A 23,574-nucleotide genomic window follows, 5' to 3' on the forward strand; every position below is an offset into this window, starting at 1 on the left:
ATTTGCTTAGTTTACGTCTAAGGCCGCTCTATAAACGAAAATAGGATTGTCCCCTCCACCCAAATTAAGGTTCAAATGTGTTCCAGATTATCCTCTTAAATACATACAATTCAGTCAACTGTTTAAAACATATTGATTCCCACTAGGCAGCTCTACCTGGGAGGAACTGATTTCTAAGCATGTAAACTTTTGCTTTTCTCCTGGCCAAACACACACACACACACACACACACACACACACACACACACACACACACACACAGAGTGCATGTTTTCACATTGAAACTGAAGATGTAAATGAAGGCCTGCAGTCTCTGTCTGGTTCCAGTTACAAGGTCTGTTTGTTGACATCACAGATGAAGGCCTGCTGTGTCTCTGGCTCTGTCTACTCCATTTCCCCTCTAATTAGGCTTTGCCCTCAATTAAGTTAATGATGCAACTTTCCTATAGATCATTTGCCCTTTCAATCAATTAACAGAATATGAGGGCGCATCCCCCCTTGGCTTGGGATACATTTGCCTGAGGGCAGACTGTTCAGCTCCCAGAAGCAACACAGAAGCAAAAGCAAGATGTTTACTGCTATATCACATATTATATCTGAGAAAACCAGGCCTAATGGAAGCCTTAACTAAACCACATTTCATTACTGATTTCTGTCAGTCAAAAGAATTTGTCTGAAATCCTAAAGCAGGTCAAACATATTGATGGCTGTATTGTGAATGCAAGGAGTTCAAAATAAATTCAGGATCAGTATTTTAAAAGAGCAAATAAAGACTACTGTAATACCAACTAGAATTAGGAGATACACCCACACTCACATGTGCGTGCACACACACACACTACACACTCTTAAATGATCTAGACAGATCATTAAGGTTTCCGTTATTAGTGGAGGAAATCAAAATGATCTCTCTCAGATAAGATTTCTTTTCATTCTTCAGCCTGTTCTTAAAGATTAAAGAATGGATTTAGAAATATTTGGTTTTAAATAATACAGATCATCATAATAAGATTATTGTAGAACCCATATGTCATTTATGCCAACATATAAAGGATGCAAAGATCAAGATTTTAAGGTAAAGGTGACAAATGCTTTCTTGAAATGTGTGAGAGTTAGGTTAAGAAAAGACAAATGTGAAAGTTTAGCATTTTATGGACAGTCAGGACTGAAATAGACAGACAATGGCCACAAGGTCCTACCCAGAACTTGATTTTTGATAGAGGCTTCAGAGAAAAAGAAACATTTGAAGATTAAAGATTGAAAAAGACTATTTCAAATAGTATAAACACATATTTAAGGAATGTTATTTAAGCAGACTTCTCATTTCATTGAGTATAGAGGGGAGAAAGCTTCTATTATAGCAAGAGATTTAATTTAGACACCAGAAAAAGCATTGTACCTGGGAGGATTATAAACAATGATCTACATACACAACCCACAGAGAATTCTTCCCCAAAGATATTGAGTACAAAGGATAGGTAGATCATTGTTTTAAGGAGATAATAAGCCATTTTACCCCACTTCTAAATTAAGGATTAGGTGACTCCTCAGGTGCTTTGATTCCTAAGGACATTTAATCTCTGGGCTGTGCATAAACTCTGGTTACTTTACTCTGTAACCTCTAGCAAGGCAGAGTCCATGTCAAACCCTAGATACACAGAGCATCTTCACACCTGGAGAGAGGAGGCGGGGTAGAAAGATGGCGTTAAACTTCATACACATTTGTACTTGAGCCTGAAGGAAGCAAGGAGCCACAGAAGGTGTGACGCCACTCAGCACAAACAAGCTCCGGTAACGTCTGTACCACTCTGGGAGTGTTCAGCTTTAGACCGTCAACTAAGCTTCTGGTCGGACTGAAACCAACAACGGGCTCACCTGGCTGCCACGTTCACACCTGTTCAAGCCCAGCAAGTCCAAACATCAACTCATCATCTCCCTTCAAAGGCGATGTCCATCTTTTTCTAAATTTGCTCCACTGGTACTGCACAGGACAGCACCAATCACCAACGGAGCACCTTTTGGATAGGACTGATAGAGCTCACCTACCAAAGGTCTGCTTATACCTAGAGAAGGGGAAACGACTTAACCCAAGCTACATAGCCACTAAGGGATAGAAACGGTATTCCACTTCAGTTGGAAATTATTCTACAGCCCAGTCTCTTTCCACTGATCAGTGTTAAAGGAAAATTACTAGAAATGAGGGGAATAGACACATTCAAGTGACTTTGGGATATGGGACCAGGGTGAGAACTAGGGGTGAGCAGGAATCAGAATACCGAACAACCCCACAGGAGGAGATGGATGCTGTCTGTGTTCTGTTTCACTCCAGGGGTGAGGGATTCAGGAAAGAAAATGACGGCCTCAGAAACCATTCTCAGAAAGCATGCAGGTTGCTGGGGCCGTGGAGCTCTGAGGAGGCAGCTCCTGGTAGCAAAGGCACAACCCACGTGCTAGTACGATTAGGCTGAGCACCCACAGTCATTTTATACCATTCACTAGATCTTGAGCCAATGAATGAAGAATTGCTTTATTTCTTCCATTACTTCTTTAGGAATTGAGAGATGATTAGCTGGAAAGGAGGCAGCTGATTCTCAATTCAGACATAGATGCATCCTGAATTCATTGATGATGCTAAAAACAAACGAGCCTGTCTGGATGTGGGCCATAGTCTGTTTCATTCCCCTGCTCTGTGATCATTATTTCACTTGGAACTTCATCAGGCCTTTCTCAAATTACTGACCTGTCTCTGAGACAGGACTGGTTCCAGTTCGTTTAGTAGACTTGGAGCCCTAGTGCATTAAAATTTTAAGTGTACACAATACTGCTTCCTTGGAATTCAGCTAATGGCACTGCACTAGATAATAGAGCAATGGACCAATAAAAGCTCTGGGTACCAAAAAATTTGATGACTTCCTCAAGCATCTTTATTTGCCTTTTTGTGAGTGAGTATTTCCCTCACTGTGCGCAGCCTTCTAAAGAGAAGACCCTCAAGTTAGATTCTTGGTTGTTTGGTTGATTCCTTGTTTATGAAGGATCAAGGTAATGACTCCTCCATAAACATCTTTAATTTGCACCATTTTCTTGTTTATTTTTTTGGAAGTACCTTGGCCCATGGTGTTCATAACTTATTATAGGCTACACAATAAGCCTGTGAAAAATTCACAGCTAGCCTGTATTTACAGTGGAGAAAATCTTGTAGATACATATCCAAGATACTCGAGGTAAAGTTTAGAGTATACATCTCAACTTACTCAAATACACTGATGATACCCAAAATATTGATCCATCTAGAGAAGTCCACATTTTGCCATTTTACAAGCGGACCTTTGATACTACCTTTTTTATTTTTCTAGTTTACTTTTCTTTTCCATGCACAGACTCAGCAGACCCAGGCTCAGTAATTTTGTGCACAGATATTCTTTGACTCCCAAGCAGACAATCATCCTCCAGCTGTGGTTTTATTTCATCACTTCTCAATGTACTGCCTCTTTAGTGGCCCAATTTACTCTTAACTAGCCACTTCTTTGATTTTTATGAGGAGTCCTTAGTGGGACTTTTAATTTTTCTTCTTGCTTCTCAAGGTCTGCACTTCTTGGGAAGATTCCACAGATATTTCTTCAGACCACTTCCTTCCTGCAGGGTTGCAGAGCGGCTTTTAATCTGCCTTGTGATCTCACACCTTTCTCTAGATCATTTCCCACAGCTTTTATTTTTACCCAATATTCCCAAAACTGATGTCAGCGGACTCCGATTCTCTGAGAGCTTACAAAAGTGGGTTTTACTATTGATGATAATTGACAGAAACCAATACAAACATATTTCAAATCACTTTTCCATCTCCCTCTAAGGTGAAATGTTAAAATTTTACAAATAAAACAAAACTGAGGTTCAGAGAAATTAAATAAATTTTATAAAGTCACACATCACTAAGTGGTAGATACAGATTCAGACAAAGCCAAAATTTGGTTCAAAGCCCAAATATGTGGTCTTGGAGAGAGACAAAACAGATCTGGAGTTCTAATTGCCACCCTCCGGTGATGACCCTGGGGACAGCTGTGTCACACAGGGTTATTTGTTTCTATATCACAGTATTCTCTACTCTGGTACTTCCTAGCTTTTTGTGACATGTTTATATTGTCAGCTTGCGCATCCTAGAAACAACCTTGCCTCATGATTGTTGAGACAGAAAGAAAATGGACGGGTCCCAGACCAAATCACGTAACTGTGACTGCTTAATCACTAAATTTAATTTTATTCTCAACTCTAAATCAGTGGGTACTGGCCTGAGGGACTGGTTTCTGGATGTGAAGCTGGGCAAATTGAGTATCAGATGACAGAGCACATACTGGAACATGCAATTTGTACTATGAGTTCACCAATTTTGTTTATATGCATACTTTTAGTCATTAGGGAAGCTTACAAACCATTTTCTCCTCTTGCAATAAGCTCTTCACATAATTACCACAGAATTCTTATTTAAAGAAGTGTGATGTGTTTCTTCATTTCTTCCCACCTTTATTTGTCACATACACACACACATGTAGGTCATGTCTTATATATGTATGCATATATGTTTGCATAGACACATGCACATATACATAGATATAAATCTATGTACAACTTGAATGTATTATAAGGGATTTAAAAAAAATACTCCAGAACTTCCATATCTGAATGGCTGCTACTGGCTATAGGGTAGTTTGTTACCTTGGGAAGCTATGTAAATAGTGATGACTCTACTGTTATAATTCAACTTTTAAAAATTCCTTTTTTGGGAATCTTTCAGAACCCTTGAAATTTCAGTGAAAACTTAAGTTTGGTAACAAAGTGAACAAATCAGGCTCTTTTTGTGGTGCTTATTGAGCAGGGGGCAGCAAGGCCCAAAGGGCATGCAATCTTTAAAGAGAGCAGTGAGCTTGTGTGATTTATAAGCCACCTCTAATTACAAGTGCAAAAATACAGTTGACTCCCTAAAATGTAAGTGATCGTCAATACTGTCCAAGTAGTATTGGTTTCAACTTACATATTTCCTCTCTGGAGAAGTCTTCTGTAGTGGGTTGAATGGTGGTCTATGTCCTAACCTTGGAAGCTGTGAATGCAAATTTATTTTGAAAATGGGTCTTTGCAGATGTAACTAAGGAACCTGGGATGAGAAGACCCTAGATGACCCAGGTGGGCCTACATTCAATGACAAGTGTCTTCATTAGAGACTCACAGAGGAGAGACATGGAAAGAGGAGATGACCAGGTGCAGACTGAAGCAGAGATTGCAGTTATGCAACTACAAGTCAAGCAATGTCTTAAGTCTTCAGAAGCTGTAAGAAGCAAGCAAGGATTCTCACCTAGAGCCCTCAGAGGGAGTATGGCTCTGCTGACACCTGGCCTCCAGAACTCTGAGAGAATAAATTTAGGTTGTTTTCAGCCACTACATATATGGTAATTTGTTATGGCAACCCTAGGAAACTAAAGCATCTTTCCTGAACTTCTAAATTAGACATACAGTCACCATCACTATTATATTTTCTTCAAGGTACTTATCATTACTTAATTATTTTTCCTGTTTCCTTGATTAATGTTTTCTTTCTCACCCAGAATGTAATTTCCAATACAGCAATCATAATCTGTTCTGTTTACCATCATATCTAAAGGCCTATGTCTTTGCCATAGTAGATACATAATAAATGTGTATAACAGTAGTATACAAATAAAATAAATAGTAAAAGCATAGTAGATACATAACAAATATTTTTGGACTGGATAAAAACTATATATGCTTTGGGAGGATGCACTAAAATATCTCTATGATTTCTTTCAGTCAAGGTGCTCATGATTTCACAATTTTAGTATTTCAAGATGATTTTTTTAGATAAAATTAGAGGCCCTTACAACAGGCATATGAAAAGATGCTCCACATCACTAATTATCAGGGAAATGCAAATTTAAACCACAATGAGATATCACCTCACAGCAGTTAGGATGGCCAACATCCAAAAGACAAGGAACAACAAATCCTGGCAAGGATGTGGAGAAAGGGGAACCCTCCTACACTGCTGGTGGGAATGTAAATTAGTTCAACCATTGTGGAAAGGCAATACAGAGGTTCCTCAAAATATTAAATATAGAAATACCATTTGACTCAGGAATTCCACTCCTAGGAATTTACCCAAAGAAAACAAGATCCCAGATTCCAAAAGACATATGCACCCTTATGTTTATTGCAGCACTCTTTACAATAGGCAAGATATGGAAGCAACATAAGTGTCCATCAGTAGATGAATGGATAAAGAAGATGTGGTACATATACACAATGAAATATTATTCTGCCGTAAGAAGAAAACAAATCCTACCATTTGCAACTACACGGATGGAACTAGAGGGTATTATGCTCAGTTAAATAAGACATATGGAGAAAGACAAGTACCACATGATTTGACTCATTTGTGGAGTATAACAACGAAGCAAAACTGAAGAAATAAAACAACAGCAGACTCCAAGAAGGGACTAGTGGTTACTGAAGGGAAGGAGTTGCAGAAGGTGGGTGGGGAGGGAGGGAGAAGGGGATTAAAGGGCCTTATGATTAGCGCACATAATGTAGGCAGGTGGCGGGGGAGGTAGTATAGTACAGAGAAGACAATCAGTGACTTACAGCATCTTTCTATGCTGATGGATGCAATAGGGTGTGGGGGAACTTGGTAATATGGATGAATGTAATAACCACAGTGTTGCTCATGTGAAACCTTTATAAGATTGTATATCAATGATATGTTAATAAATATATATATATATATAATAAAAAATTAGAGGCCATTGGTAAAGAAGCTACATTTTATAATCAGGGCTTTAAGATCAGTATGGCAGAAAATATGCTATGTGGATTGTTGAGGGAAGACACAGTAGAGTTTCATTACTTAGGAAGGAAATCATCTAGTTGAGAGTGATGAAAGCTTATGCTAGGGTAGCTGTAGAAAGGATGAAGAAGAGAAAAATATGAGAAACTTGTACATATTGATTATAAGACAAACCAACTTTTAATGAAATAGAATGGATAAGGTAAAGTCAATATAACTGCTGGGGATTGTCATGTAGTAGCTCAGGAAAATTTCTAAACTGACCATTGATTCTGGTCTTTAGCTTACAAAACTGCATTGCAAACTTACAGATGAATGTTCATATTCACCAAATAAATGAAATGGACTTACTTATATCTTTTGAGGGATTGATGACATGCATGTCTGAAGGTTGAATGTACCTAGCTGATTACAAAATAAGAGGGTATATTCTGTGAATCAATGAGTCACCTCAGCTCTTTTAGTTAAATACATTCTACTGGATGCCAGAGTATAAGTCATACATTTTATTAAGGTTTTGATGGCTATTTTAGAACAGCAGTAAAAATCCAGTAAATTATCACTTACACCTAATATATGAGGATGCTTAATGTATGAATATATTCTATAAAAGTAGATTTTCTTTTCAAATGTAAATTGAAATTTTACCTGAGGGATTTCTTGGGAAGACAGATGTTATTGATTTTTATAATTATAAAGGATAAAATATGTCAATTATAATTATAGAGAATGCTTTTCTTCTTCTGGATAGTCTTGTGTATATAATAGAAATTAATTTCTATTGAAATAGTGTTTCCTAAAATTTGATTCTACTGTATTAATTCAAATAATAGTTAAAACAAATTAAAGCCCTGAGATGAGAGGCAGAAATGGCTCAGTAATCATATGCAAAGAAACGCAGCAGAAGAGTAGATTCTCTGGCAGGAAGAGAAACTGTTGTCTGTTTTCATTGCATAGCTCGAATACAAAAGAGGCTTCCATATCAGAAGTTTCAATTATGATTTTTTTAACCACTCATCCATAGAGATTTATGTTATGAATCATACATTTTATAAAGTAATTATAGATAATTTAGATAATTTGAGGAATGTGAGGTTTTAAGCTGAACTGTTGGAAGCCATGTTGTATTTTTTTTTAAAGTATTTGGGAAAGAAACATTGTACTTATAAAATCAGAATATTAAAATAGACAAACATGTCAGATGATAGCTATCACCTTATTGATGAAGGAATAAGTCCTGTGAATGAATTAGGAAAACCTGGGACAGATTGTGATATTATGCCTCTCCTCAATTGAGAAGCCTCTAAGAGCAAATCTTGAAGTTTCAAACTTGATGGCTGGATACCTGGGAAAGGCTTTAAGTTCGACTATGGCAGAATAGGCAATGCTGTGAAAAGGGAGATCGTTTATGGGCATGTGGCTACAGAATGAAAAGTCTTATGCCTGTATTTCACACTGGTATGTGAACTTGCGTCTGAGAATAAATGAACTGATGGGGGCAAGAGTAGTACCGAGAATGGTATACTGACACCGATTGGGAAGTGTTCCCTACTCATGCTCCTGTCCAAGGGATAGGTCAAAACTTTCAGGCTCTGCTCTCCAAAATTCCAGTGTTTGGTCATATGTGACCTCTCTTCTTTGTACGCTTCTGGCCATGGACAATTCAGATCTAAGAACAGCCTGTTTATGGCTCACTTGGAATTAACATCTATGTCCTGGCTCCAAAGATAAGATGTAATCACAAAGTTTACATTTTCTTATAGATTGAAGTTGTGTAGAAACAGAAACAAATGTTAAGCAAAGGAAGCTAGTCAGTGGACAGAGGGGAATGGAATTGATATATGGTAAAAGGAAAGACACCATGAAAGAGAGACATGGAAAGGACTGGGTGGCTGGGCCATAAAACTGAGTGGTGGTGGTTTGTTTGAGATTTTATTAAGCTTTCCTGAATTCTATGCTAGTATTTTGTCTCAATAAACTCCTTTTCCTGGCATGATCTGGATAGAGAAGTGTGACCAACCATCCCAATTTGCATGGGACCATGGTAGTTTTAGTAGGAAACCTTCTTATCTCCGACAAACTGGGTCAGTTAACCAGTCACCCTGTCAGAGTGTTTCTTGCAACCAAAAGAATCCTGACTAGGGAAAAATCCCACTTACAGAAGAAGAACAAAAGCCAATAAATAGAGAAGTTGATAAAATGAAAAACTCAGTAATCATATAACTGCAACACTGTTGAGTTGAAGGAATCAGAGAATAATTAGCTGCACAAGCATTAGAGGAAGACATTTTCCAGTTCACCTAATTTTACATTTTCTCTCTCCAAAGAATTAAAGCTAGAAGAGCTCACTTGCTTAAGCTGTAGCAAAGCCATATTAGTAACCAGCTCTTATAAAACCAAACTCCTTGATATTTTACTACTTCTCACTGCCTTTAATATTTATTATAGCTACTCTTCAGACATTTAAAATTTTGTGTAACTTGTAATAAGTTTTATAAAGAAAATTATACAAACTGATACTGTAGTATTTTTAAGCTCTATTTTCATTTCATAAAATATATTATTTATATAGTTTATACATGTAACTTGAAGTATATCAGATGTCCTTTATTATATGCTTTTTATATTGTATTATATACTGTGTGTGCAAGCATGCATGTGTGCTTTAAGTTAGTGCCTCTCACACTTTAATTTGCATATGAATCATTTCACCTCTGATCTTACCAACATACAGAAGCTCATTCAGTAGGTCTGGAGAGGGGCTAGAGAATCTGTATGCCCAACCATCTCCAAGGGGAAGCTGATGCAGTGAGGCTTTATGTGAGGTCTTACCTGGCATTCTCTGTTATCTTCATCTGCTCTAACTTTAATCTACATACCTGAGCTGTCCCCACGTTTGAAGAGTGGAGAAACAGGGCAGCCAAATCGGGTTGGGATATGGAGCAAGTCAGCAGGAAGAAGACTGGGCAAGCTAGTCAATACTTCAGTTGTATACAGGTCAGCAACATCCATATCTTGGTTTTCTTGAGGAGTTGTGTACAACTAGGAATATATGGCATTAAATATATACCATCTATGTATCAAGACACTCATAGCTGTGTGTGTCCTTCAAGATGGTAATAAATGTAGAATATAAAGTTGCATTATTTAATAATATTGTATATTTGTATAGTCCTTTTTAGGTTTAAAGTACTTACCCAAATATTATCTCACTTAATCCTCAGAGCAACGCCATGAAAATTATATGGCTGGCATACTCAAATCATACCCAAGGAAACTAAACCTAGAAAGACTAACTAATTTACCAAAGACTGTGCTGCTTCTAAGTGGCTGTTCAGATCAGTGCTCCTTCTAATTTGCTAAAATGTAAAATATTTCACCCAATTTCAGTTTCTTTGCACAGATGTTCTGGCACCTATTCCACAAGTGGGTTGAGGCAGTTCATCATAGTTTATCACTAAAACATTTGGATGTTAGAATAGATGATAAGGAAAATCAAAGCAGATAAAAGGGAAAACAGTAGATTAGAATGAGTTTAGTTAACATTATCATTGCAGATATCTTTGTGTATCAGAGAATAAAGAATCAAAACAGAAAAGAGGCATTATGATTAGCACACATAATGTGGTGGTGGGGGGACACAGGGAAGGCAGAATAGCACAGAGAAGACTAGTGATTCTATAGCATCTTACTACACTGATGGACAGTGACTGTAATGGGGTATGTGGTGAGAACTTGATAGTGGGGGGAATCTAGTAACCAAAATGTTGCTCATGTAATTGTATATTAATGATACCAAAATAATAATAAAAAAAGAATCAAAACAAAGAATTCTCAGGCAATCAAAAGCAAATCTAACTGATTTACAATGGAATGAATGAAGCCTGGGATATGAATGACAAAAAAGTGTTGCATATGACTTGTCCCTGAAAAAAGGAACAAATAAACCATTTCAAGAGGTCTGGCAAAAGGGAGACATAACCTCAGCCAAAGTTTGGAGGGACTAGTAAGTGAATAAAGCTGACCATAACTATTTTACCTGTGGTCAACAGGAGCCCATAATTCACTGCAAGAAGCCATTTTTCTCTCAGGGTTGGGATTGAAGAACAGAGACACCCCTTAGGGAGCATGGTTGCTTCTTGGGCAGAGATAGAGGCGTTATTCTGAAACTTAATAGAAGATTGACTTGAGGCATTAGTTTAATAAATGATGCCAGTTTTGAAGAATCTTTGAAAGGTGGAAGATTTTGTTTACAAATGCTGATGTTAGAGTTAGAGCAAGTTGATTAGGAGTAACCAAAGATTTTTTTTCTCCTCCAAGGAAAAGAATGAATGTTCAAAAGGTAGACTAGTAATCATTTAAAGGTCATATGAACAGGCTTGAATTTGAGGGATGAGGGCAGAAATGGATATCTAATGTGGCTTTGATTAGAACTAACCATAATCTTAATGATGTGACCTGTAGTATGAGAAGGAATAGACTAACCTTGCGAAGGAAGACCTCTAGATTGAATCAGGATTGTACCTGCCTTTGGCTGTCTTCACTGTGGGCCAAGGTGACAGAAAGTAGTTATTTCAGGCTGAGCTACAGATAGGATGACATACAAAATATGACCCCATTGGAGCTGAACTGTAGAACATTTCATCATCAGATGAAGCCCACTGGTGGAGGAGAGACAGAAGGTAAAATTAAACCAAATATCAAAAAAACATGGAAGGGAATATAGCAAAATTTGGTTAGAGCTGGAGGGGCAAAAAAGATGGCAGAGTAGGAAGGCAAGGCAGAAACCTCCTCCCATACACACACCAAAGAAACAATTATACCAAATACAACTAACCCTGAAAATGACCTGAAGACTGCAGAACAGACCTACACCTGGTGATGAAGAGAAGACCTGTCTACAGAGACGTGTAAAGTGGCAGAGCTGTGATCCAGCAGGACCCAAGCCCTTCCTCCATCCCAGCCCACAGGCAGGAAGAAGAGGAACAGAGTGGGGAAGAGATAGGCAATTGGGAACTCTGCACAACTGGCCCTGGAGATCCGCTCTGGGAGCATGAGTGACATTGCATTGGGTTCTGGTGATTAGCAAGGCTGGACACCAGGGACAGTTGGAGCACTCTGGGAAGCTGAGATTCTAGCCACTTGTGGAGGACAGGCAAGTTCTACCAGTCCTGTTGAGACCTAACACAGAGGTGGCCATTTGAAAGATTTGCTAGCAGCAAGAAGGGTGCCAGAGAGGTGAGGGATGGATGGACCTCTCTCTGTAGGAGAAAGGGCAGGTGGATGATATTTCCCTAGTCTGCCCTTGGCACAATATGTCAGGTGCTCTTGGGAGCCTCAGAAACTCTATCCTCCTTGCAAGCAGTTCAGCCCAGAGTTTCTTCCCTGTTCACAGCCAGTGGGCCAGCTACCTGGCCTTAGTGTAAGACTGTGATGCCTGGCATGCAGAGAGAGGTTTCTAGGCCCTGTCTCAGCCCAGTTAGAGAGGTGCTTGCAGGCACCAGCTCTGAGTGCTCCTTCCTTCTCTCAGGTAGCCAAGATAGGTGCCCAGTACCTTGCAGCCCCCAGGGGTGCTGGGGCAACTTTCCACCTTTCATGCCTGTGTGTCCTCCTGCCACTGCACCATTTGCTCATGCCCCAGGGCTGTAGAAGCACCCCACTTATGCCATAAACCAAGTAGCCCAGCCATCACAATAGAGCATGCAGAGTGTGGCCCCACCCACAATGATCCCAGCAGAAGCCACTGCTCTGATGACAAAGGGCCAGCTGAGGCCAACTACCAACTGCAGTGGACAGAGACACACTGCCCAACCCATTGCTTACCAACTGCAATTGGGGCTCCTCTGCAAAGGAGAGCCAGGCATTGGAGAGTAAAGAGTCTTGAGCTTCTGGGCACCACAGGATGCCTTCTTCTTAAAGCCACTCCCTGTACCAGGAAACAGCAGATCCATCTAATACAAAGGAAGAGACAAAGAAACCCTGACCAAATCAGGAGGTGAGAAATATGATCCAAACATACCACAAGATTAGACACCAGAAAGAGGGGGCTAAGTGCAATGGAGATCAGCAACCTTCTTGATAAAGATTTCAAAGTAAAAGTCATAAATATGCTCACTGATCTGCAGAAAAGTATTAAATATCTCAGGGAAGACTTCAATAAAGAGATACAAGAGCTGAAAAACAGCCACTCAGAGCTGAAGAATACAGTAACTCAAATTAAATATACAATGGAGGGCATGAATAATAGATTGCTACAAGAAGAGGAGACAATCAGTGAGATGGAAATTAGAAAACAGGATCACAGCAAAGCTGAGGAACACAGAGAAAAAAGAATCTCTAGGAGTGAAAGAATGATAAGAGAGGTATGTGACAACTCCAAATGAAACAATATTCATATCATAGGGGTACAAGAGGAGAAGAGAGAAACAAACGAATAAGAAGTTTCTTGGAGGAAATAATTGTTGAAAACTTCTCCAACCTGAGGAAGGAAATAGACACTTGGGTCATGGAAGTTGAGAGAGCCCCTAACAAAAGGAATCCCAGGAGGACAGCACCAAGACATATAATAATTAAAATGACAAAGATTAAAGATAAGAAGAGAATATTGAAAGCAGCCAGAGAGAGAAAAAAGATTACTTATATGGAAAACTCCATCAAGCTATCAGCAGACTTCTCAGCAGGAGCCTTATAGTCCAGAAGGGAGTGGCATGAAATATTTAATATATCGAAACAAAAGGACCTTCAACCAAGAATCCACTATGCAACAAGATTATTGTACAAATTTGAAGGAGAGATTAAAAGTTTCCCAGATAAATAAAGGCTCAAGGAATACACAACCACTAAACCAGCATTATAGGATATGTCACAGGAACTGCTGTATGTGAAATGTTCCTAAGCCTAAGTAGTTTTCTCCAGTGAAAATAAAGCCACAGTAAAGATAGTAGACTAATTACTTACCAAGCAAGTAGGAAATTAAAACAAAACAAAAGTAGTAAAAGCAACTATACACAAAATCAGTCAAGGCATATACAAAAAGTACAGATTATGACATCTAATACATAAAGTGTGGAGGAAGAAGAAGAAAAAGAAGTATTTTAGATTGTGTTTAAAATAGAGCAATCATCAACTTTATATGGACTGTTATATAGTTAGGAAGCTATTCTTGAACATTATGGTAACCAAAAATCTTAAGCCTATAATAGATACACCAAAATTAAAAAAGATAAATCCAATCAGAAACCAAAGAAAACCATCAACTAACAAGAATAGAATATAAGAAAGGAAGAAAGGAACAGAAAGGAGCCATAAAATCAATCATAAAACTATTAATAAAATGGCAGCAAGTACATACCCATCAATAATTACCTTAAATGTAAATGGACTAAAAGCACCAATCAAAAGACATAGGGTGGTAGAATGGATAAAGAAACAAAACCCATCTATATATTACCTGGAAAAGACTCATTTAAGACCCAAAGACATATACAAGGTCAAAGTGAAAGGATGAAAAAAAAATTTCATACAAATAAAGAGAGAAAAAAGCAGGAGTAGCAATGCTTATATCAGACAAAATAGACTTCAAAACAAAGAAAGCAATAAGAGACAAAGAAGGACATTAAATAATGATAAAGGGATCAGTCCAAGAAGAGGATGTAATTGTTAATACCTATGCACCTAACATAGGAGCACCTAAATATGAATACAAATACTAACAGAGTTAAAGGGGGTAATAGTTTGCAACTCATTCCTTTTAGGAGACTTTAACATACCATTCATATCCATAGACAGATCAACCAGACAGAAAATAAGTAAGGAAACAGAGATACTGAGCAATATATTAGATCAGATGGACTTGACAGATATCTACAGAACATTCCACCCAAAAGCAGTAGGATACATATTCTTCTCAAGTGCACATGGGACATTCCCCAGTATAAATCTAGGCCACAAAAAGAGCCTCCTTAAATTCAACAAAATTGAAAATGTCTCAAGCAACTTCTCAGACCACAGTGGTATGAAACTAGAATAAGTTACATTAAAAAAATGAAAAAACCTACAAACACATGGAAGCTAACCAACATGCTTCTAAGTAATCAATGGATCAAGAACAAATTAAAACAGAAATCAAACAATACATGGAGACAAATGAAAACAAAAACTAAACAGTACAAAATTTGTGAGACACAGCAAAGGTGGTTCTAAGAGAGAAGTACATAGCAACACAAGCCTACCTCAAAAAACAGGAACACTCCCAAATAAACAGTCTGAACTCACAGTTAAAGAAACTAGGAGAAAAAGAACAAATGAAACTCAAATTTAGTTGAAGGAGGGACATATTAAAGATCAACAGAAATAAATAAAAGAGAGATGAATAAAACAATAGAAAAAAAATCAATGAAACCAAGAGCTGGTTCTTTGAGAAAATAAACAAAATAGACAAACCACTGGCCAGACTTACCAAGAAAAAAAAAAAAGAGAGGACACAAACAAAATCAGAAATGAAACAGGAATAGTCACAACTGATGACACAGATATACAAAGAATTACTAGAGAATTCTATGAAAAACTGTAAGCCAATAAAGTGGACAAGCTAGAAGAAATGGATGAATTGCTAGAACAATACAACCTTCCCAGGAAGGGAACCAGGAAGAAACAAAATCTGAACAGACCAATTACCAGCAATGATATTGAATTGGTAATCAAAAAACTCCCAACAAACAAAAGTCCAGGACCAGATGGCTTCACAGCTGAATTCTACCAAACATTTAAAGAAGAGCTAATACCCATCCTCCTTAAAGATTTCAAAAAAGTAGAAGAGGGAATATTTCCAAACTCATTCTATGAGGCCAGCATCACTCTAATACCAAACCAGACAAACACACAACAACAAAAGAACATTATAGACCAATATTCATGATGAACATAGATGCAAAAATCCTCAACAAAATATTAGCAAACTGAATTAAAAAATACATCAAAAGGATCATCCACCATGACCAACTGGGATTTATTCCAGGAATGCAAGGATGGTATAATATCTACAGATCAATTAATATCATACATCACATTTAACAAAAAGAAGGATAAAAAACACCTGATGATCTCAGTAGAAGCTGAAAAAGCATTTGACAAAACTCAACATCCACTCATGATAAAAAACTCCCAACAAAATGGGCATAGAAGGTATGTACCTCAACATAATAAAAGCCATATGGACAAACCCACAGCTAAAGTCATGCTAAAAGGTGAAAGCTGAAAGCTTTTCCTGTAACATCAGGGATAAGGCAAGGATGTCCACTCTCACCACTTTTATTCAGCATAATACAGAGGTCCTAGCTATGGCAGTCAAACAAGACAAAGAGATAAATGGTGTCCAATTGGAAAAGAAGAAGCTAAACTATCACTATTTGCAGATGATATGATATTATACATAGAAAACCTTAAAGACTCCACCAAAAAACTATTAGAACTAATACCTAAATTCAGAAAATTTTCAGGATACAAAACTAATACACAGAAATATGTTGTGTTCCTATATACTAACAATGAACTAACACAATGAAATCAGGAAAACAATTCTATTTACAATTGCATCAAAAGGAATAGAATGCCTAGGAATAAACCTAACCAAGGAGGTGAAAAACCTGTATTCTGAAAACTATAAGGCATTGATGAGAGAAATTAAAAAGACACCAATAAATGGAAATCTATCCCATGTTCACAGATAGGAAGAATTAGTATTGTCAAAATGGCCATCCTATCCCAAAGCAATTTACAGATTCAATGCAATCCCTATCAAAATACCAGTGGCATTTTTCAATGAACTAGACCAAATAGTTCTAGATTTTACCTGAAGAAAAAAAAATACCTGATTTGAAAACATATATGCATCCCTATGTTTATCGCTGCCTTATTTACGATAGTCAAGATATGGAAGCAATCTAAGTGTCCATCAATAGATGAATAGATAAGGAAGAAATGGCACATATGCACAATGGAATATTATTCAGCCATAAAAAGACTTGCCTTTAGCAATAACATGGATGGACCTAGCAGGTACTATGCTAATTGAAATAAGCCAGGTGGAGAAAGATATCACATGTTTGTAGAATATAAAAACAGAACAAAACTGAACAAAACAGCAGTAGACTCACAGACACTGAGAAGTGACAGATGGTTACCATGGGGAAGTGGTTGGGGTGGATGGGTGGGGATGAGAAGGGGATAAAGTATAAAATTCTCAATCATAATATAAGTTGGTCACAGGGATGGTAGTACAGCATGGAGAATATAGTCAATGATGCTGTAACATCTTTCTATGTTGACCCCACTGCACTAGTAGGGGTGAGAATTTAATACGGGTAACTGTTGAACCATTGTGTTATATATTTGAAACCAATATAAGATTGTGTATCAGTGATTTAGATTTCAATTAAAAAATAGCAATAGTAAAAAAAATTTGGTTAGAACCTTGATTTTAATATGGATACTAGGTATCCTTAGACAATGGAAGTAGTAACTATGTATCAATGATTTAGATTTCAATTAAAAAATAGCAATAGTAAAAAAATTTGGTTAGAATTTTGATTTTAATATGGATACTAGGTATCCTTAGACAATGGAAGCAGTAACTACCAAGAAACATTTCTTTACAAATTTACATGCTAGAGAAAAACAGAAGACATAAATCAGACATTACAAATTTGTTACATGTATGCTGAAGATGGGCCAGAGACATATTCTGAGAGCCTAAAGTGTATTTTACAAAGTCAGAAAATGTCAATGAGGTTATTTCATGTAAAAATACAAGATCTGGCCTTTCTTTAAAAGAAATTGGATCTGTCATTGCCACATGGCTTTGAATTGCTGGACTGAGTAGCTCTCTTTTTTGGGGGCTCACCTAGGACCTCTATGAGCAGCCCTGTTTGTCCCCTGTAGAGATTTGTTTGTTCCACACCTCTCCCCTCCCACCTTGAAGCTGTTGTAGCCAAGTGGCTTACTTTTGACTAGAACAAGAGAAATGAAAAGAGGGACCTAAACTTGAAGGCAAACACTGTCTTTGTTCATATATCTACTCCACACATATTACTTAAACCAGTACTCTGCTCAAAGTCCTAGGGAGATAGGTTTGAATAACTTGTACTTCATGCTCTCACGAGGCATACAATCTAAAGAGAAAGACAGCCACTGTGTAAATAATGATATGTAGGATTAGTATGATGCTGGAGAAATGCAGAATGCTTGGAGTCCAAATAATCTGGAGATCCAGCCTGACAGGGAATCAAGGAAGATGCTGAAGAAATGAAAGCTGAGCCTCCATGCCTCCTCAGGATTGCCTAGGGTTGGTCCTGACTCTGCTTAGGGCTTATAGTTAGTCACAGATCATTTCTAAAGTGGTTCATGCTACCAGAGTGCTATACAGAAAGAAAAATGTGCTGGAGAGCGGAACTAATTCTCTTTCAAAGTCCTGGTGTTTTGGTCCTACCTCAGTAATGCTGCAAAATATTTGTACAATCCACCATCTTTACACCCAAGAACGAAGACTCTTTGGGGGAAAGCATAGTGGTTATAAAATTAAAATCTTTCACTAAAAAGTATAAATTAAAAAGAAAAGATTCAAATGGCTAAAACAGTTATCTAGCAAGTTAGACATAGAAGAATTTTATTTTTCTGTTGCAATGACAAAAATGCAAGGGTAGCAATAACAACATTGATTGAAACTAAACCTTGAGAAGAAATACCATCTGGAAAAGGAACGACAATGTTACTTGATCTTTAGTCTCTCCATCAAAAGCTTCTGTAATTCACAATTTGACAGCATTTTGTGAGTAGCAATGGCCATTTCACCAAGCTGTAATTTAACCTCAGAAGAAAACAATTAACAAAGTGCATCCTATAAAGATGATTGTGAACTGAAAGAAATGAATCAAAATGATGAAATCCTAAAAAGTGACTTTTTAAGTCAAAATTTCAGCTTACAAATGGAAACTCTTTAATACTACTCTTTTGCTTCTTTGGAAAAAAGAGCTGTGTTTGAGTGTATGGACATATGTACACACAAGCCAGATCACATACGGACATCATCAATGCTGCACCTGAACCCCTATAGATCATTTTGCACAGTTTTGCATAATGATGATTAGATTAGGAGCTGAATTGCTGGTATAGCCATTTAATATGCTTTAAACAGACTAAGCTATTAGTTTTGACTAGGAGTCTTGCTTTGGTTGAGAGGATAAACCTGCTAACTATAGATTGGAACACTTTAAAATTTTAGATTAAGAAAACTGAAAATCTACAGATTTCTTGACCAGGAATGGAAGCTGGATTTACAGTATTAAAGCAGTTATTATTCACCAGGATTTACAGCATTAAACCAATTATTATTCACAGACCAATCACTCAACTGGTGGTTATTCTGATCACGCCCCCTTCTGCCTCTATGAAGCAGACTCATCACAAGTGCAACATTCCTTTGAACAATTGTTTTTATCCAAAAATAAACTTAAAACTTGAAGCCATTCCATTGTACAATGAGTTTATTTTGGAATTAAAATATTCTGTTGGAAATTGATTCCTCTTCCTCCACAGTAAAATGAATGGTGGCCCAAGACCCAGTTTCCCCCTTTGGTAGTTCAGGAAAGTCCACCTCGTCTCAGAATAATGTTGGTAAAGCCCTTAGCATGGCTGAGATATTATTCACTAAATGTTTGCAGTTCACTAATTTAATAAAGTATGTAATTTTAATAAATTTGATTAGTGGCTCATTTCAAATGAAAGTATGATCAAACTGATTTCTTATTTTCTGTTTCTGTACTTCATCTCTATGAATATTTAGCAAGCATTTCTACTTACCTTTACAGAGTATAAAAAGGACGTGATCAGGTTTAATAAAGATATATCTACTTTAATTGCTGTTTGCTAAAACACTTCTAGTATAATTAACTGAGACAAATTTCCATCACACTTGAGGGCTGATGCATAATCCACTTCAGAAAGGCACTTGCAAGTGACCCTGGATCTTTATTTCAATCAGTTACAGTTAAAATAATTCCTTTATTTCATCAAGATGACAACCATCCTGAGGGGGTCAGAACCACCAGTTGTACAAGAGGTGAGTTATAGCCTAAACGGAGTACTCATACACTAAATCCACGAAATCCAACATTTATAATTTTCTATTATATTGACTTCAGTATGTTTTTGATGTCTGTATACCTATCCAATCACTCTGTATCTTATCATCTTTCTACCACCTTCCTAGGATTAAGGTGGCTATGCTTACCATTTTTATCCAGCAAAGTATGGAAAGATATGTAAAACAAGTACCTTTTATTTTAGGCTACTTTCAGAGGAAACTTGATTCTCCAATGAAATATAGGAAAGATCTGCTTAAAGAAGCATACCAATGTTTCATAAGCCACAGTGGTAACATCCAGTAGGTGAAGTGAAGAATCTATTTTTCAGCTGAAACTCTGAGAAAAATTTTTAGGTAGAAAGTGGAAGGTATAATTATGTGGTTTGGAATGTGGCCAGGGCACTGGAATTCATACCTCTTCACTTTCAAGACGTGTCACAGACCCTTTAATTACCCAAAGTGGATCAGGACCTCTGTTTTCTGTCTATCCCATCAAAAAGACAACACACTTTATTACACATTTACCTGAGGCCCCTTTGAACTTTCAATTTTGCTGAGTAATATGTGGAAATCATCTTAATCTCTCCTATTAAAAAAATTTCTTTTTTAAATCCTGATTTACACAATAGCAAGGTGGGGGCCCATGAGAGTCTCAGGCAAAGGCCTGAGGCCGCCGTCTACTAAGAATCAGACTGCTGGGCCTTAACATTGACCTTGGCTATTTACTATCAAATCTTGGATGTGTTAGCTAACCTTAACTTTAGCTTCAGTTTTCTCATTTATAAAATTACCAGATACTCATGCTTTTTATATCATACAAGGGAGATAGTTTTCAAATTCTTCATCTTATACATGGAACATAGCAAATAGTCAAATAATGTAATTTTGTAATTATTATTTCCAGGGCCTTCTGTAGGTCTTAAACCTGGCAGCAAACGCTCTGTGGAGAAGTGGTAGGAACTCAGCTAAGAAATACAAATTACAGCCTGACTGAGAAGAGCTTCGTACATCAGGTTAAGAAGTTTAGATTACTTTGCCGTAGGTAAAGTAGGTAAAGGGAGGAACCACAGATGGTTTCTAATCAGGAGAATTTCTGATGGCATGACATTTGTGTCTTAGAAATAGGGCTCTAATTGCAGGATGTAAGAGGATTTGTGAGGAGAGAGGCTGGAGACAGTGTCAAATACATTTCAAACTTATCTGTCTCCTCGAGAAGAGCGTGGATCTAATGCAATCTTAGTTATTGAATTGCCCTACAATACTTTAATGCCCTCATTGTCCTTTGAGAGATAGAATAGATTTTTTTTTGTCTTACTATAAAATGACCCCAAACTCCTATTCATTTTTTTTCTGCATCTTTTCCCCTCAAGCCAGACTGTTTCAGCTGTTAACTTCCACATTCCAACATACTTATTGGTTATTATTATTTCCACTTCTTATTTGTTACTTCTAAGTCATCAGGAGCAGAGGATTCAGATAGCCACACTTCTTAGGACTATGTCTAAAACAGTATTTGCTTGGCTAATAAAAATAGGGTTTCAATACAGAAATATTTCTACTTACCAACATTCAATTTATAAATTTTTATAGATAAGAAAACAAAGCAAGCTAGAGATGAGGGCAGGGTGCTACAACTCTGATCATTACCAATCGTATGTAAATAGTCACCTGAATGCTCTCACTAGGATGTGGGAAAATGCAAGAATGACATTCAAGTTTTTATAAGCTGATGCCTTGCTCTGAAGCAGAGGGACTAGGGAACAAGTCTTTGCGCTGCCTCTGAGCTACATTTTCTCCACTGTAAGCTAGCATCTTTCTAGCTATGGCTCCTCATCCCTCTATGCATAATAGAAACAGATTAAAAAACCCACAAAACTCACACTGGTTGCTTCTTTATGGCAAAACACCATTGAGGATACAAACATGGTGGCCCAGGCTAAGCAGGAACCTAGAGGAAATACAGGACTGAAGAGGGAAAACATGCATCAGAGAACAAATCTGGGGAGCCAGAACCTAGATCCCAACACGTGGGACCCACTGAGAGTGTGACCCTCCAGGACACCTCTATTTGTGCTGCTGGTGCATTTTCAGGGCAGCAGTCAAGAGTGGGAAGCTGGAGTGGCAGCTCCCTGTGGCACCAGCCTTGCTGCTAAGGGAGGGGCTGTGGAGGGTGAGTGTCCTGGGGGCAGTGCACTAGAATGATCAGGGGTGATGGCCCCAGGGCAGGGCTGGAAGGGCTGCAGGCTCCAAGCGGTTGGGAGAGATGCCAGAAGTCTGCCAAGGAAGGACTCTAGGGCACCACAGGCAAATCACACTTCTTCACAGCCTTGCCAAAGACCCATCCCTAGTTCTAGAACTGGTAACTGGCTTACTGAGCCCTCCATTTTTAAACCTCTAATAAAGGAGTACACTGCCTCATAGATCTTCTCAAAAGACACCTTCTTGAAGTCTCAGTGATGAATGTGTGTCATCAATAATAAAAGCGGTGCTATGTTCTGTGAAAGGCCAGGCTCAAAAATGACTGTTTGATATTTTCAACAATTTTGTATAGTTTCTCACAAGTCATGCATCAATAATTCATTAATAGTGCTTTAGAATAGCTTCAAAATCTGTTATCATTAAAAACAGTTGTCTGTTTTGAATAGATGTCTAATTTTGCAAGGAAATGGCTTCACTTTCAAATATGAGGCAGCTGTAAAAAATTATATGTATGTACACATTTATGTACAGTACAGACTCTTCAAAAGAATTCTTAATGGAGAAAAAATATCAATCTGTTCTTCAAAGACATGAGATGGTCTAGCATATATATATATATGTGTATGTATATATACACATATATGTAAAATAATGCATTCACATAGTTCATCCGATCATTTGCATTTTGAAAGTCTATTATATTGAAAATAACCAGTATTTCTAGTTACAGAAATATGTATGCTTCTATATATAAGAAACAAAGATGAATAACAATGCTTAATTCTTTCAGTGAAATAATTTCAGGACAATTTAATGTAATTCATGTCTAATATTTCAAAAAGGAATCACCCTGTTGGCAAAACAGTTCCATACATAACCAACCAAACCTCTGTCCTTCTCTCCCCTTCCCTCTCCCCTCCTCTTCTCTCCTTTCCTCTCTTCTCTTCTTTCTCTTTCCCCACCAGAAATGTTATTATCCAGTATAGAACCAATGGAGAACAAATAGCTAAAAATCACACATTCAATAATTATTTCTTAGATGTCCAATGTGGCACAGTGTTATGATAGGTTCAGATACAACTATGGCCTAGACACAGATCTCACCCTCATTATTTATAGGTTGCTGCGGATCCAGAGGTGAGAGGACATTTCAGTACAGCCTGAGGAGGCCCAAGAGATGGGATGTGCTGTGGGACATCTGTGGAGAGGCACAGAATCGTGCTTGGGGGTAAGGAAGGATTGCCATGGAAATGGCATCTAAGCAGAGACCTATAAATGAGCAGGAGTCACTGCTAGTTGTTGGAATGGAGGAGGGAGGAAGGGACAAAGAGCGTTCTAGGCAGAGGAAGTATGTATAAAACCCAAAAGCAATAAAGAGCATGGAGAATAT

General features: G+C 37.7%; 1 long non-coding RNA gene across 1 annotated transcript; it reads right to left on the minus strand.

Annotated features, from left to right (window-relative positions):
- Positions 1 to 9,760: 9,760 nt before the first annotated feature.
- On the minus strand, positions 9,761 to 12,517 carry LOC140843565 (uncharacterized). Its single transcript, XR_012121419.1, has 3 exons — positions 12,402 to 12,517; positions 11,333 to 11,508; positions 9,761 to 9,889 (listed from the first exon to the last, which is right to left on the minus strand). It is a non-coding gene; the product is annotated as an uncharacterized lncRNA (long non-coding RNA).
- Between the last annotated feature and the right edge of the window lie 11,057 nt (positions 12,518 to 23,574).

Source organism: Manis javanica, chromosome 9 (assembly GCF_040802235.1).
Source record: "Manis javanica isolate MJ-LG chromosome 9, MJ_LKY, whole genome shotgun sequence".
Taxonomy (NCBI): Eukaryota; Metazoa; Chordata; class Mammalia; order Pholidota; family Manidae; genus Manis; species Manis javanica.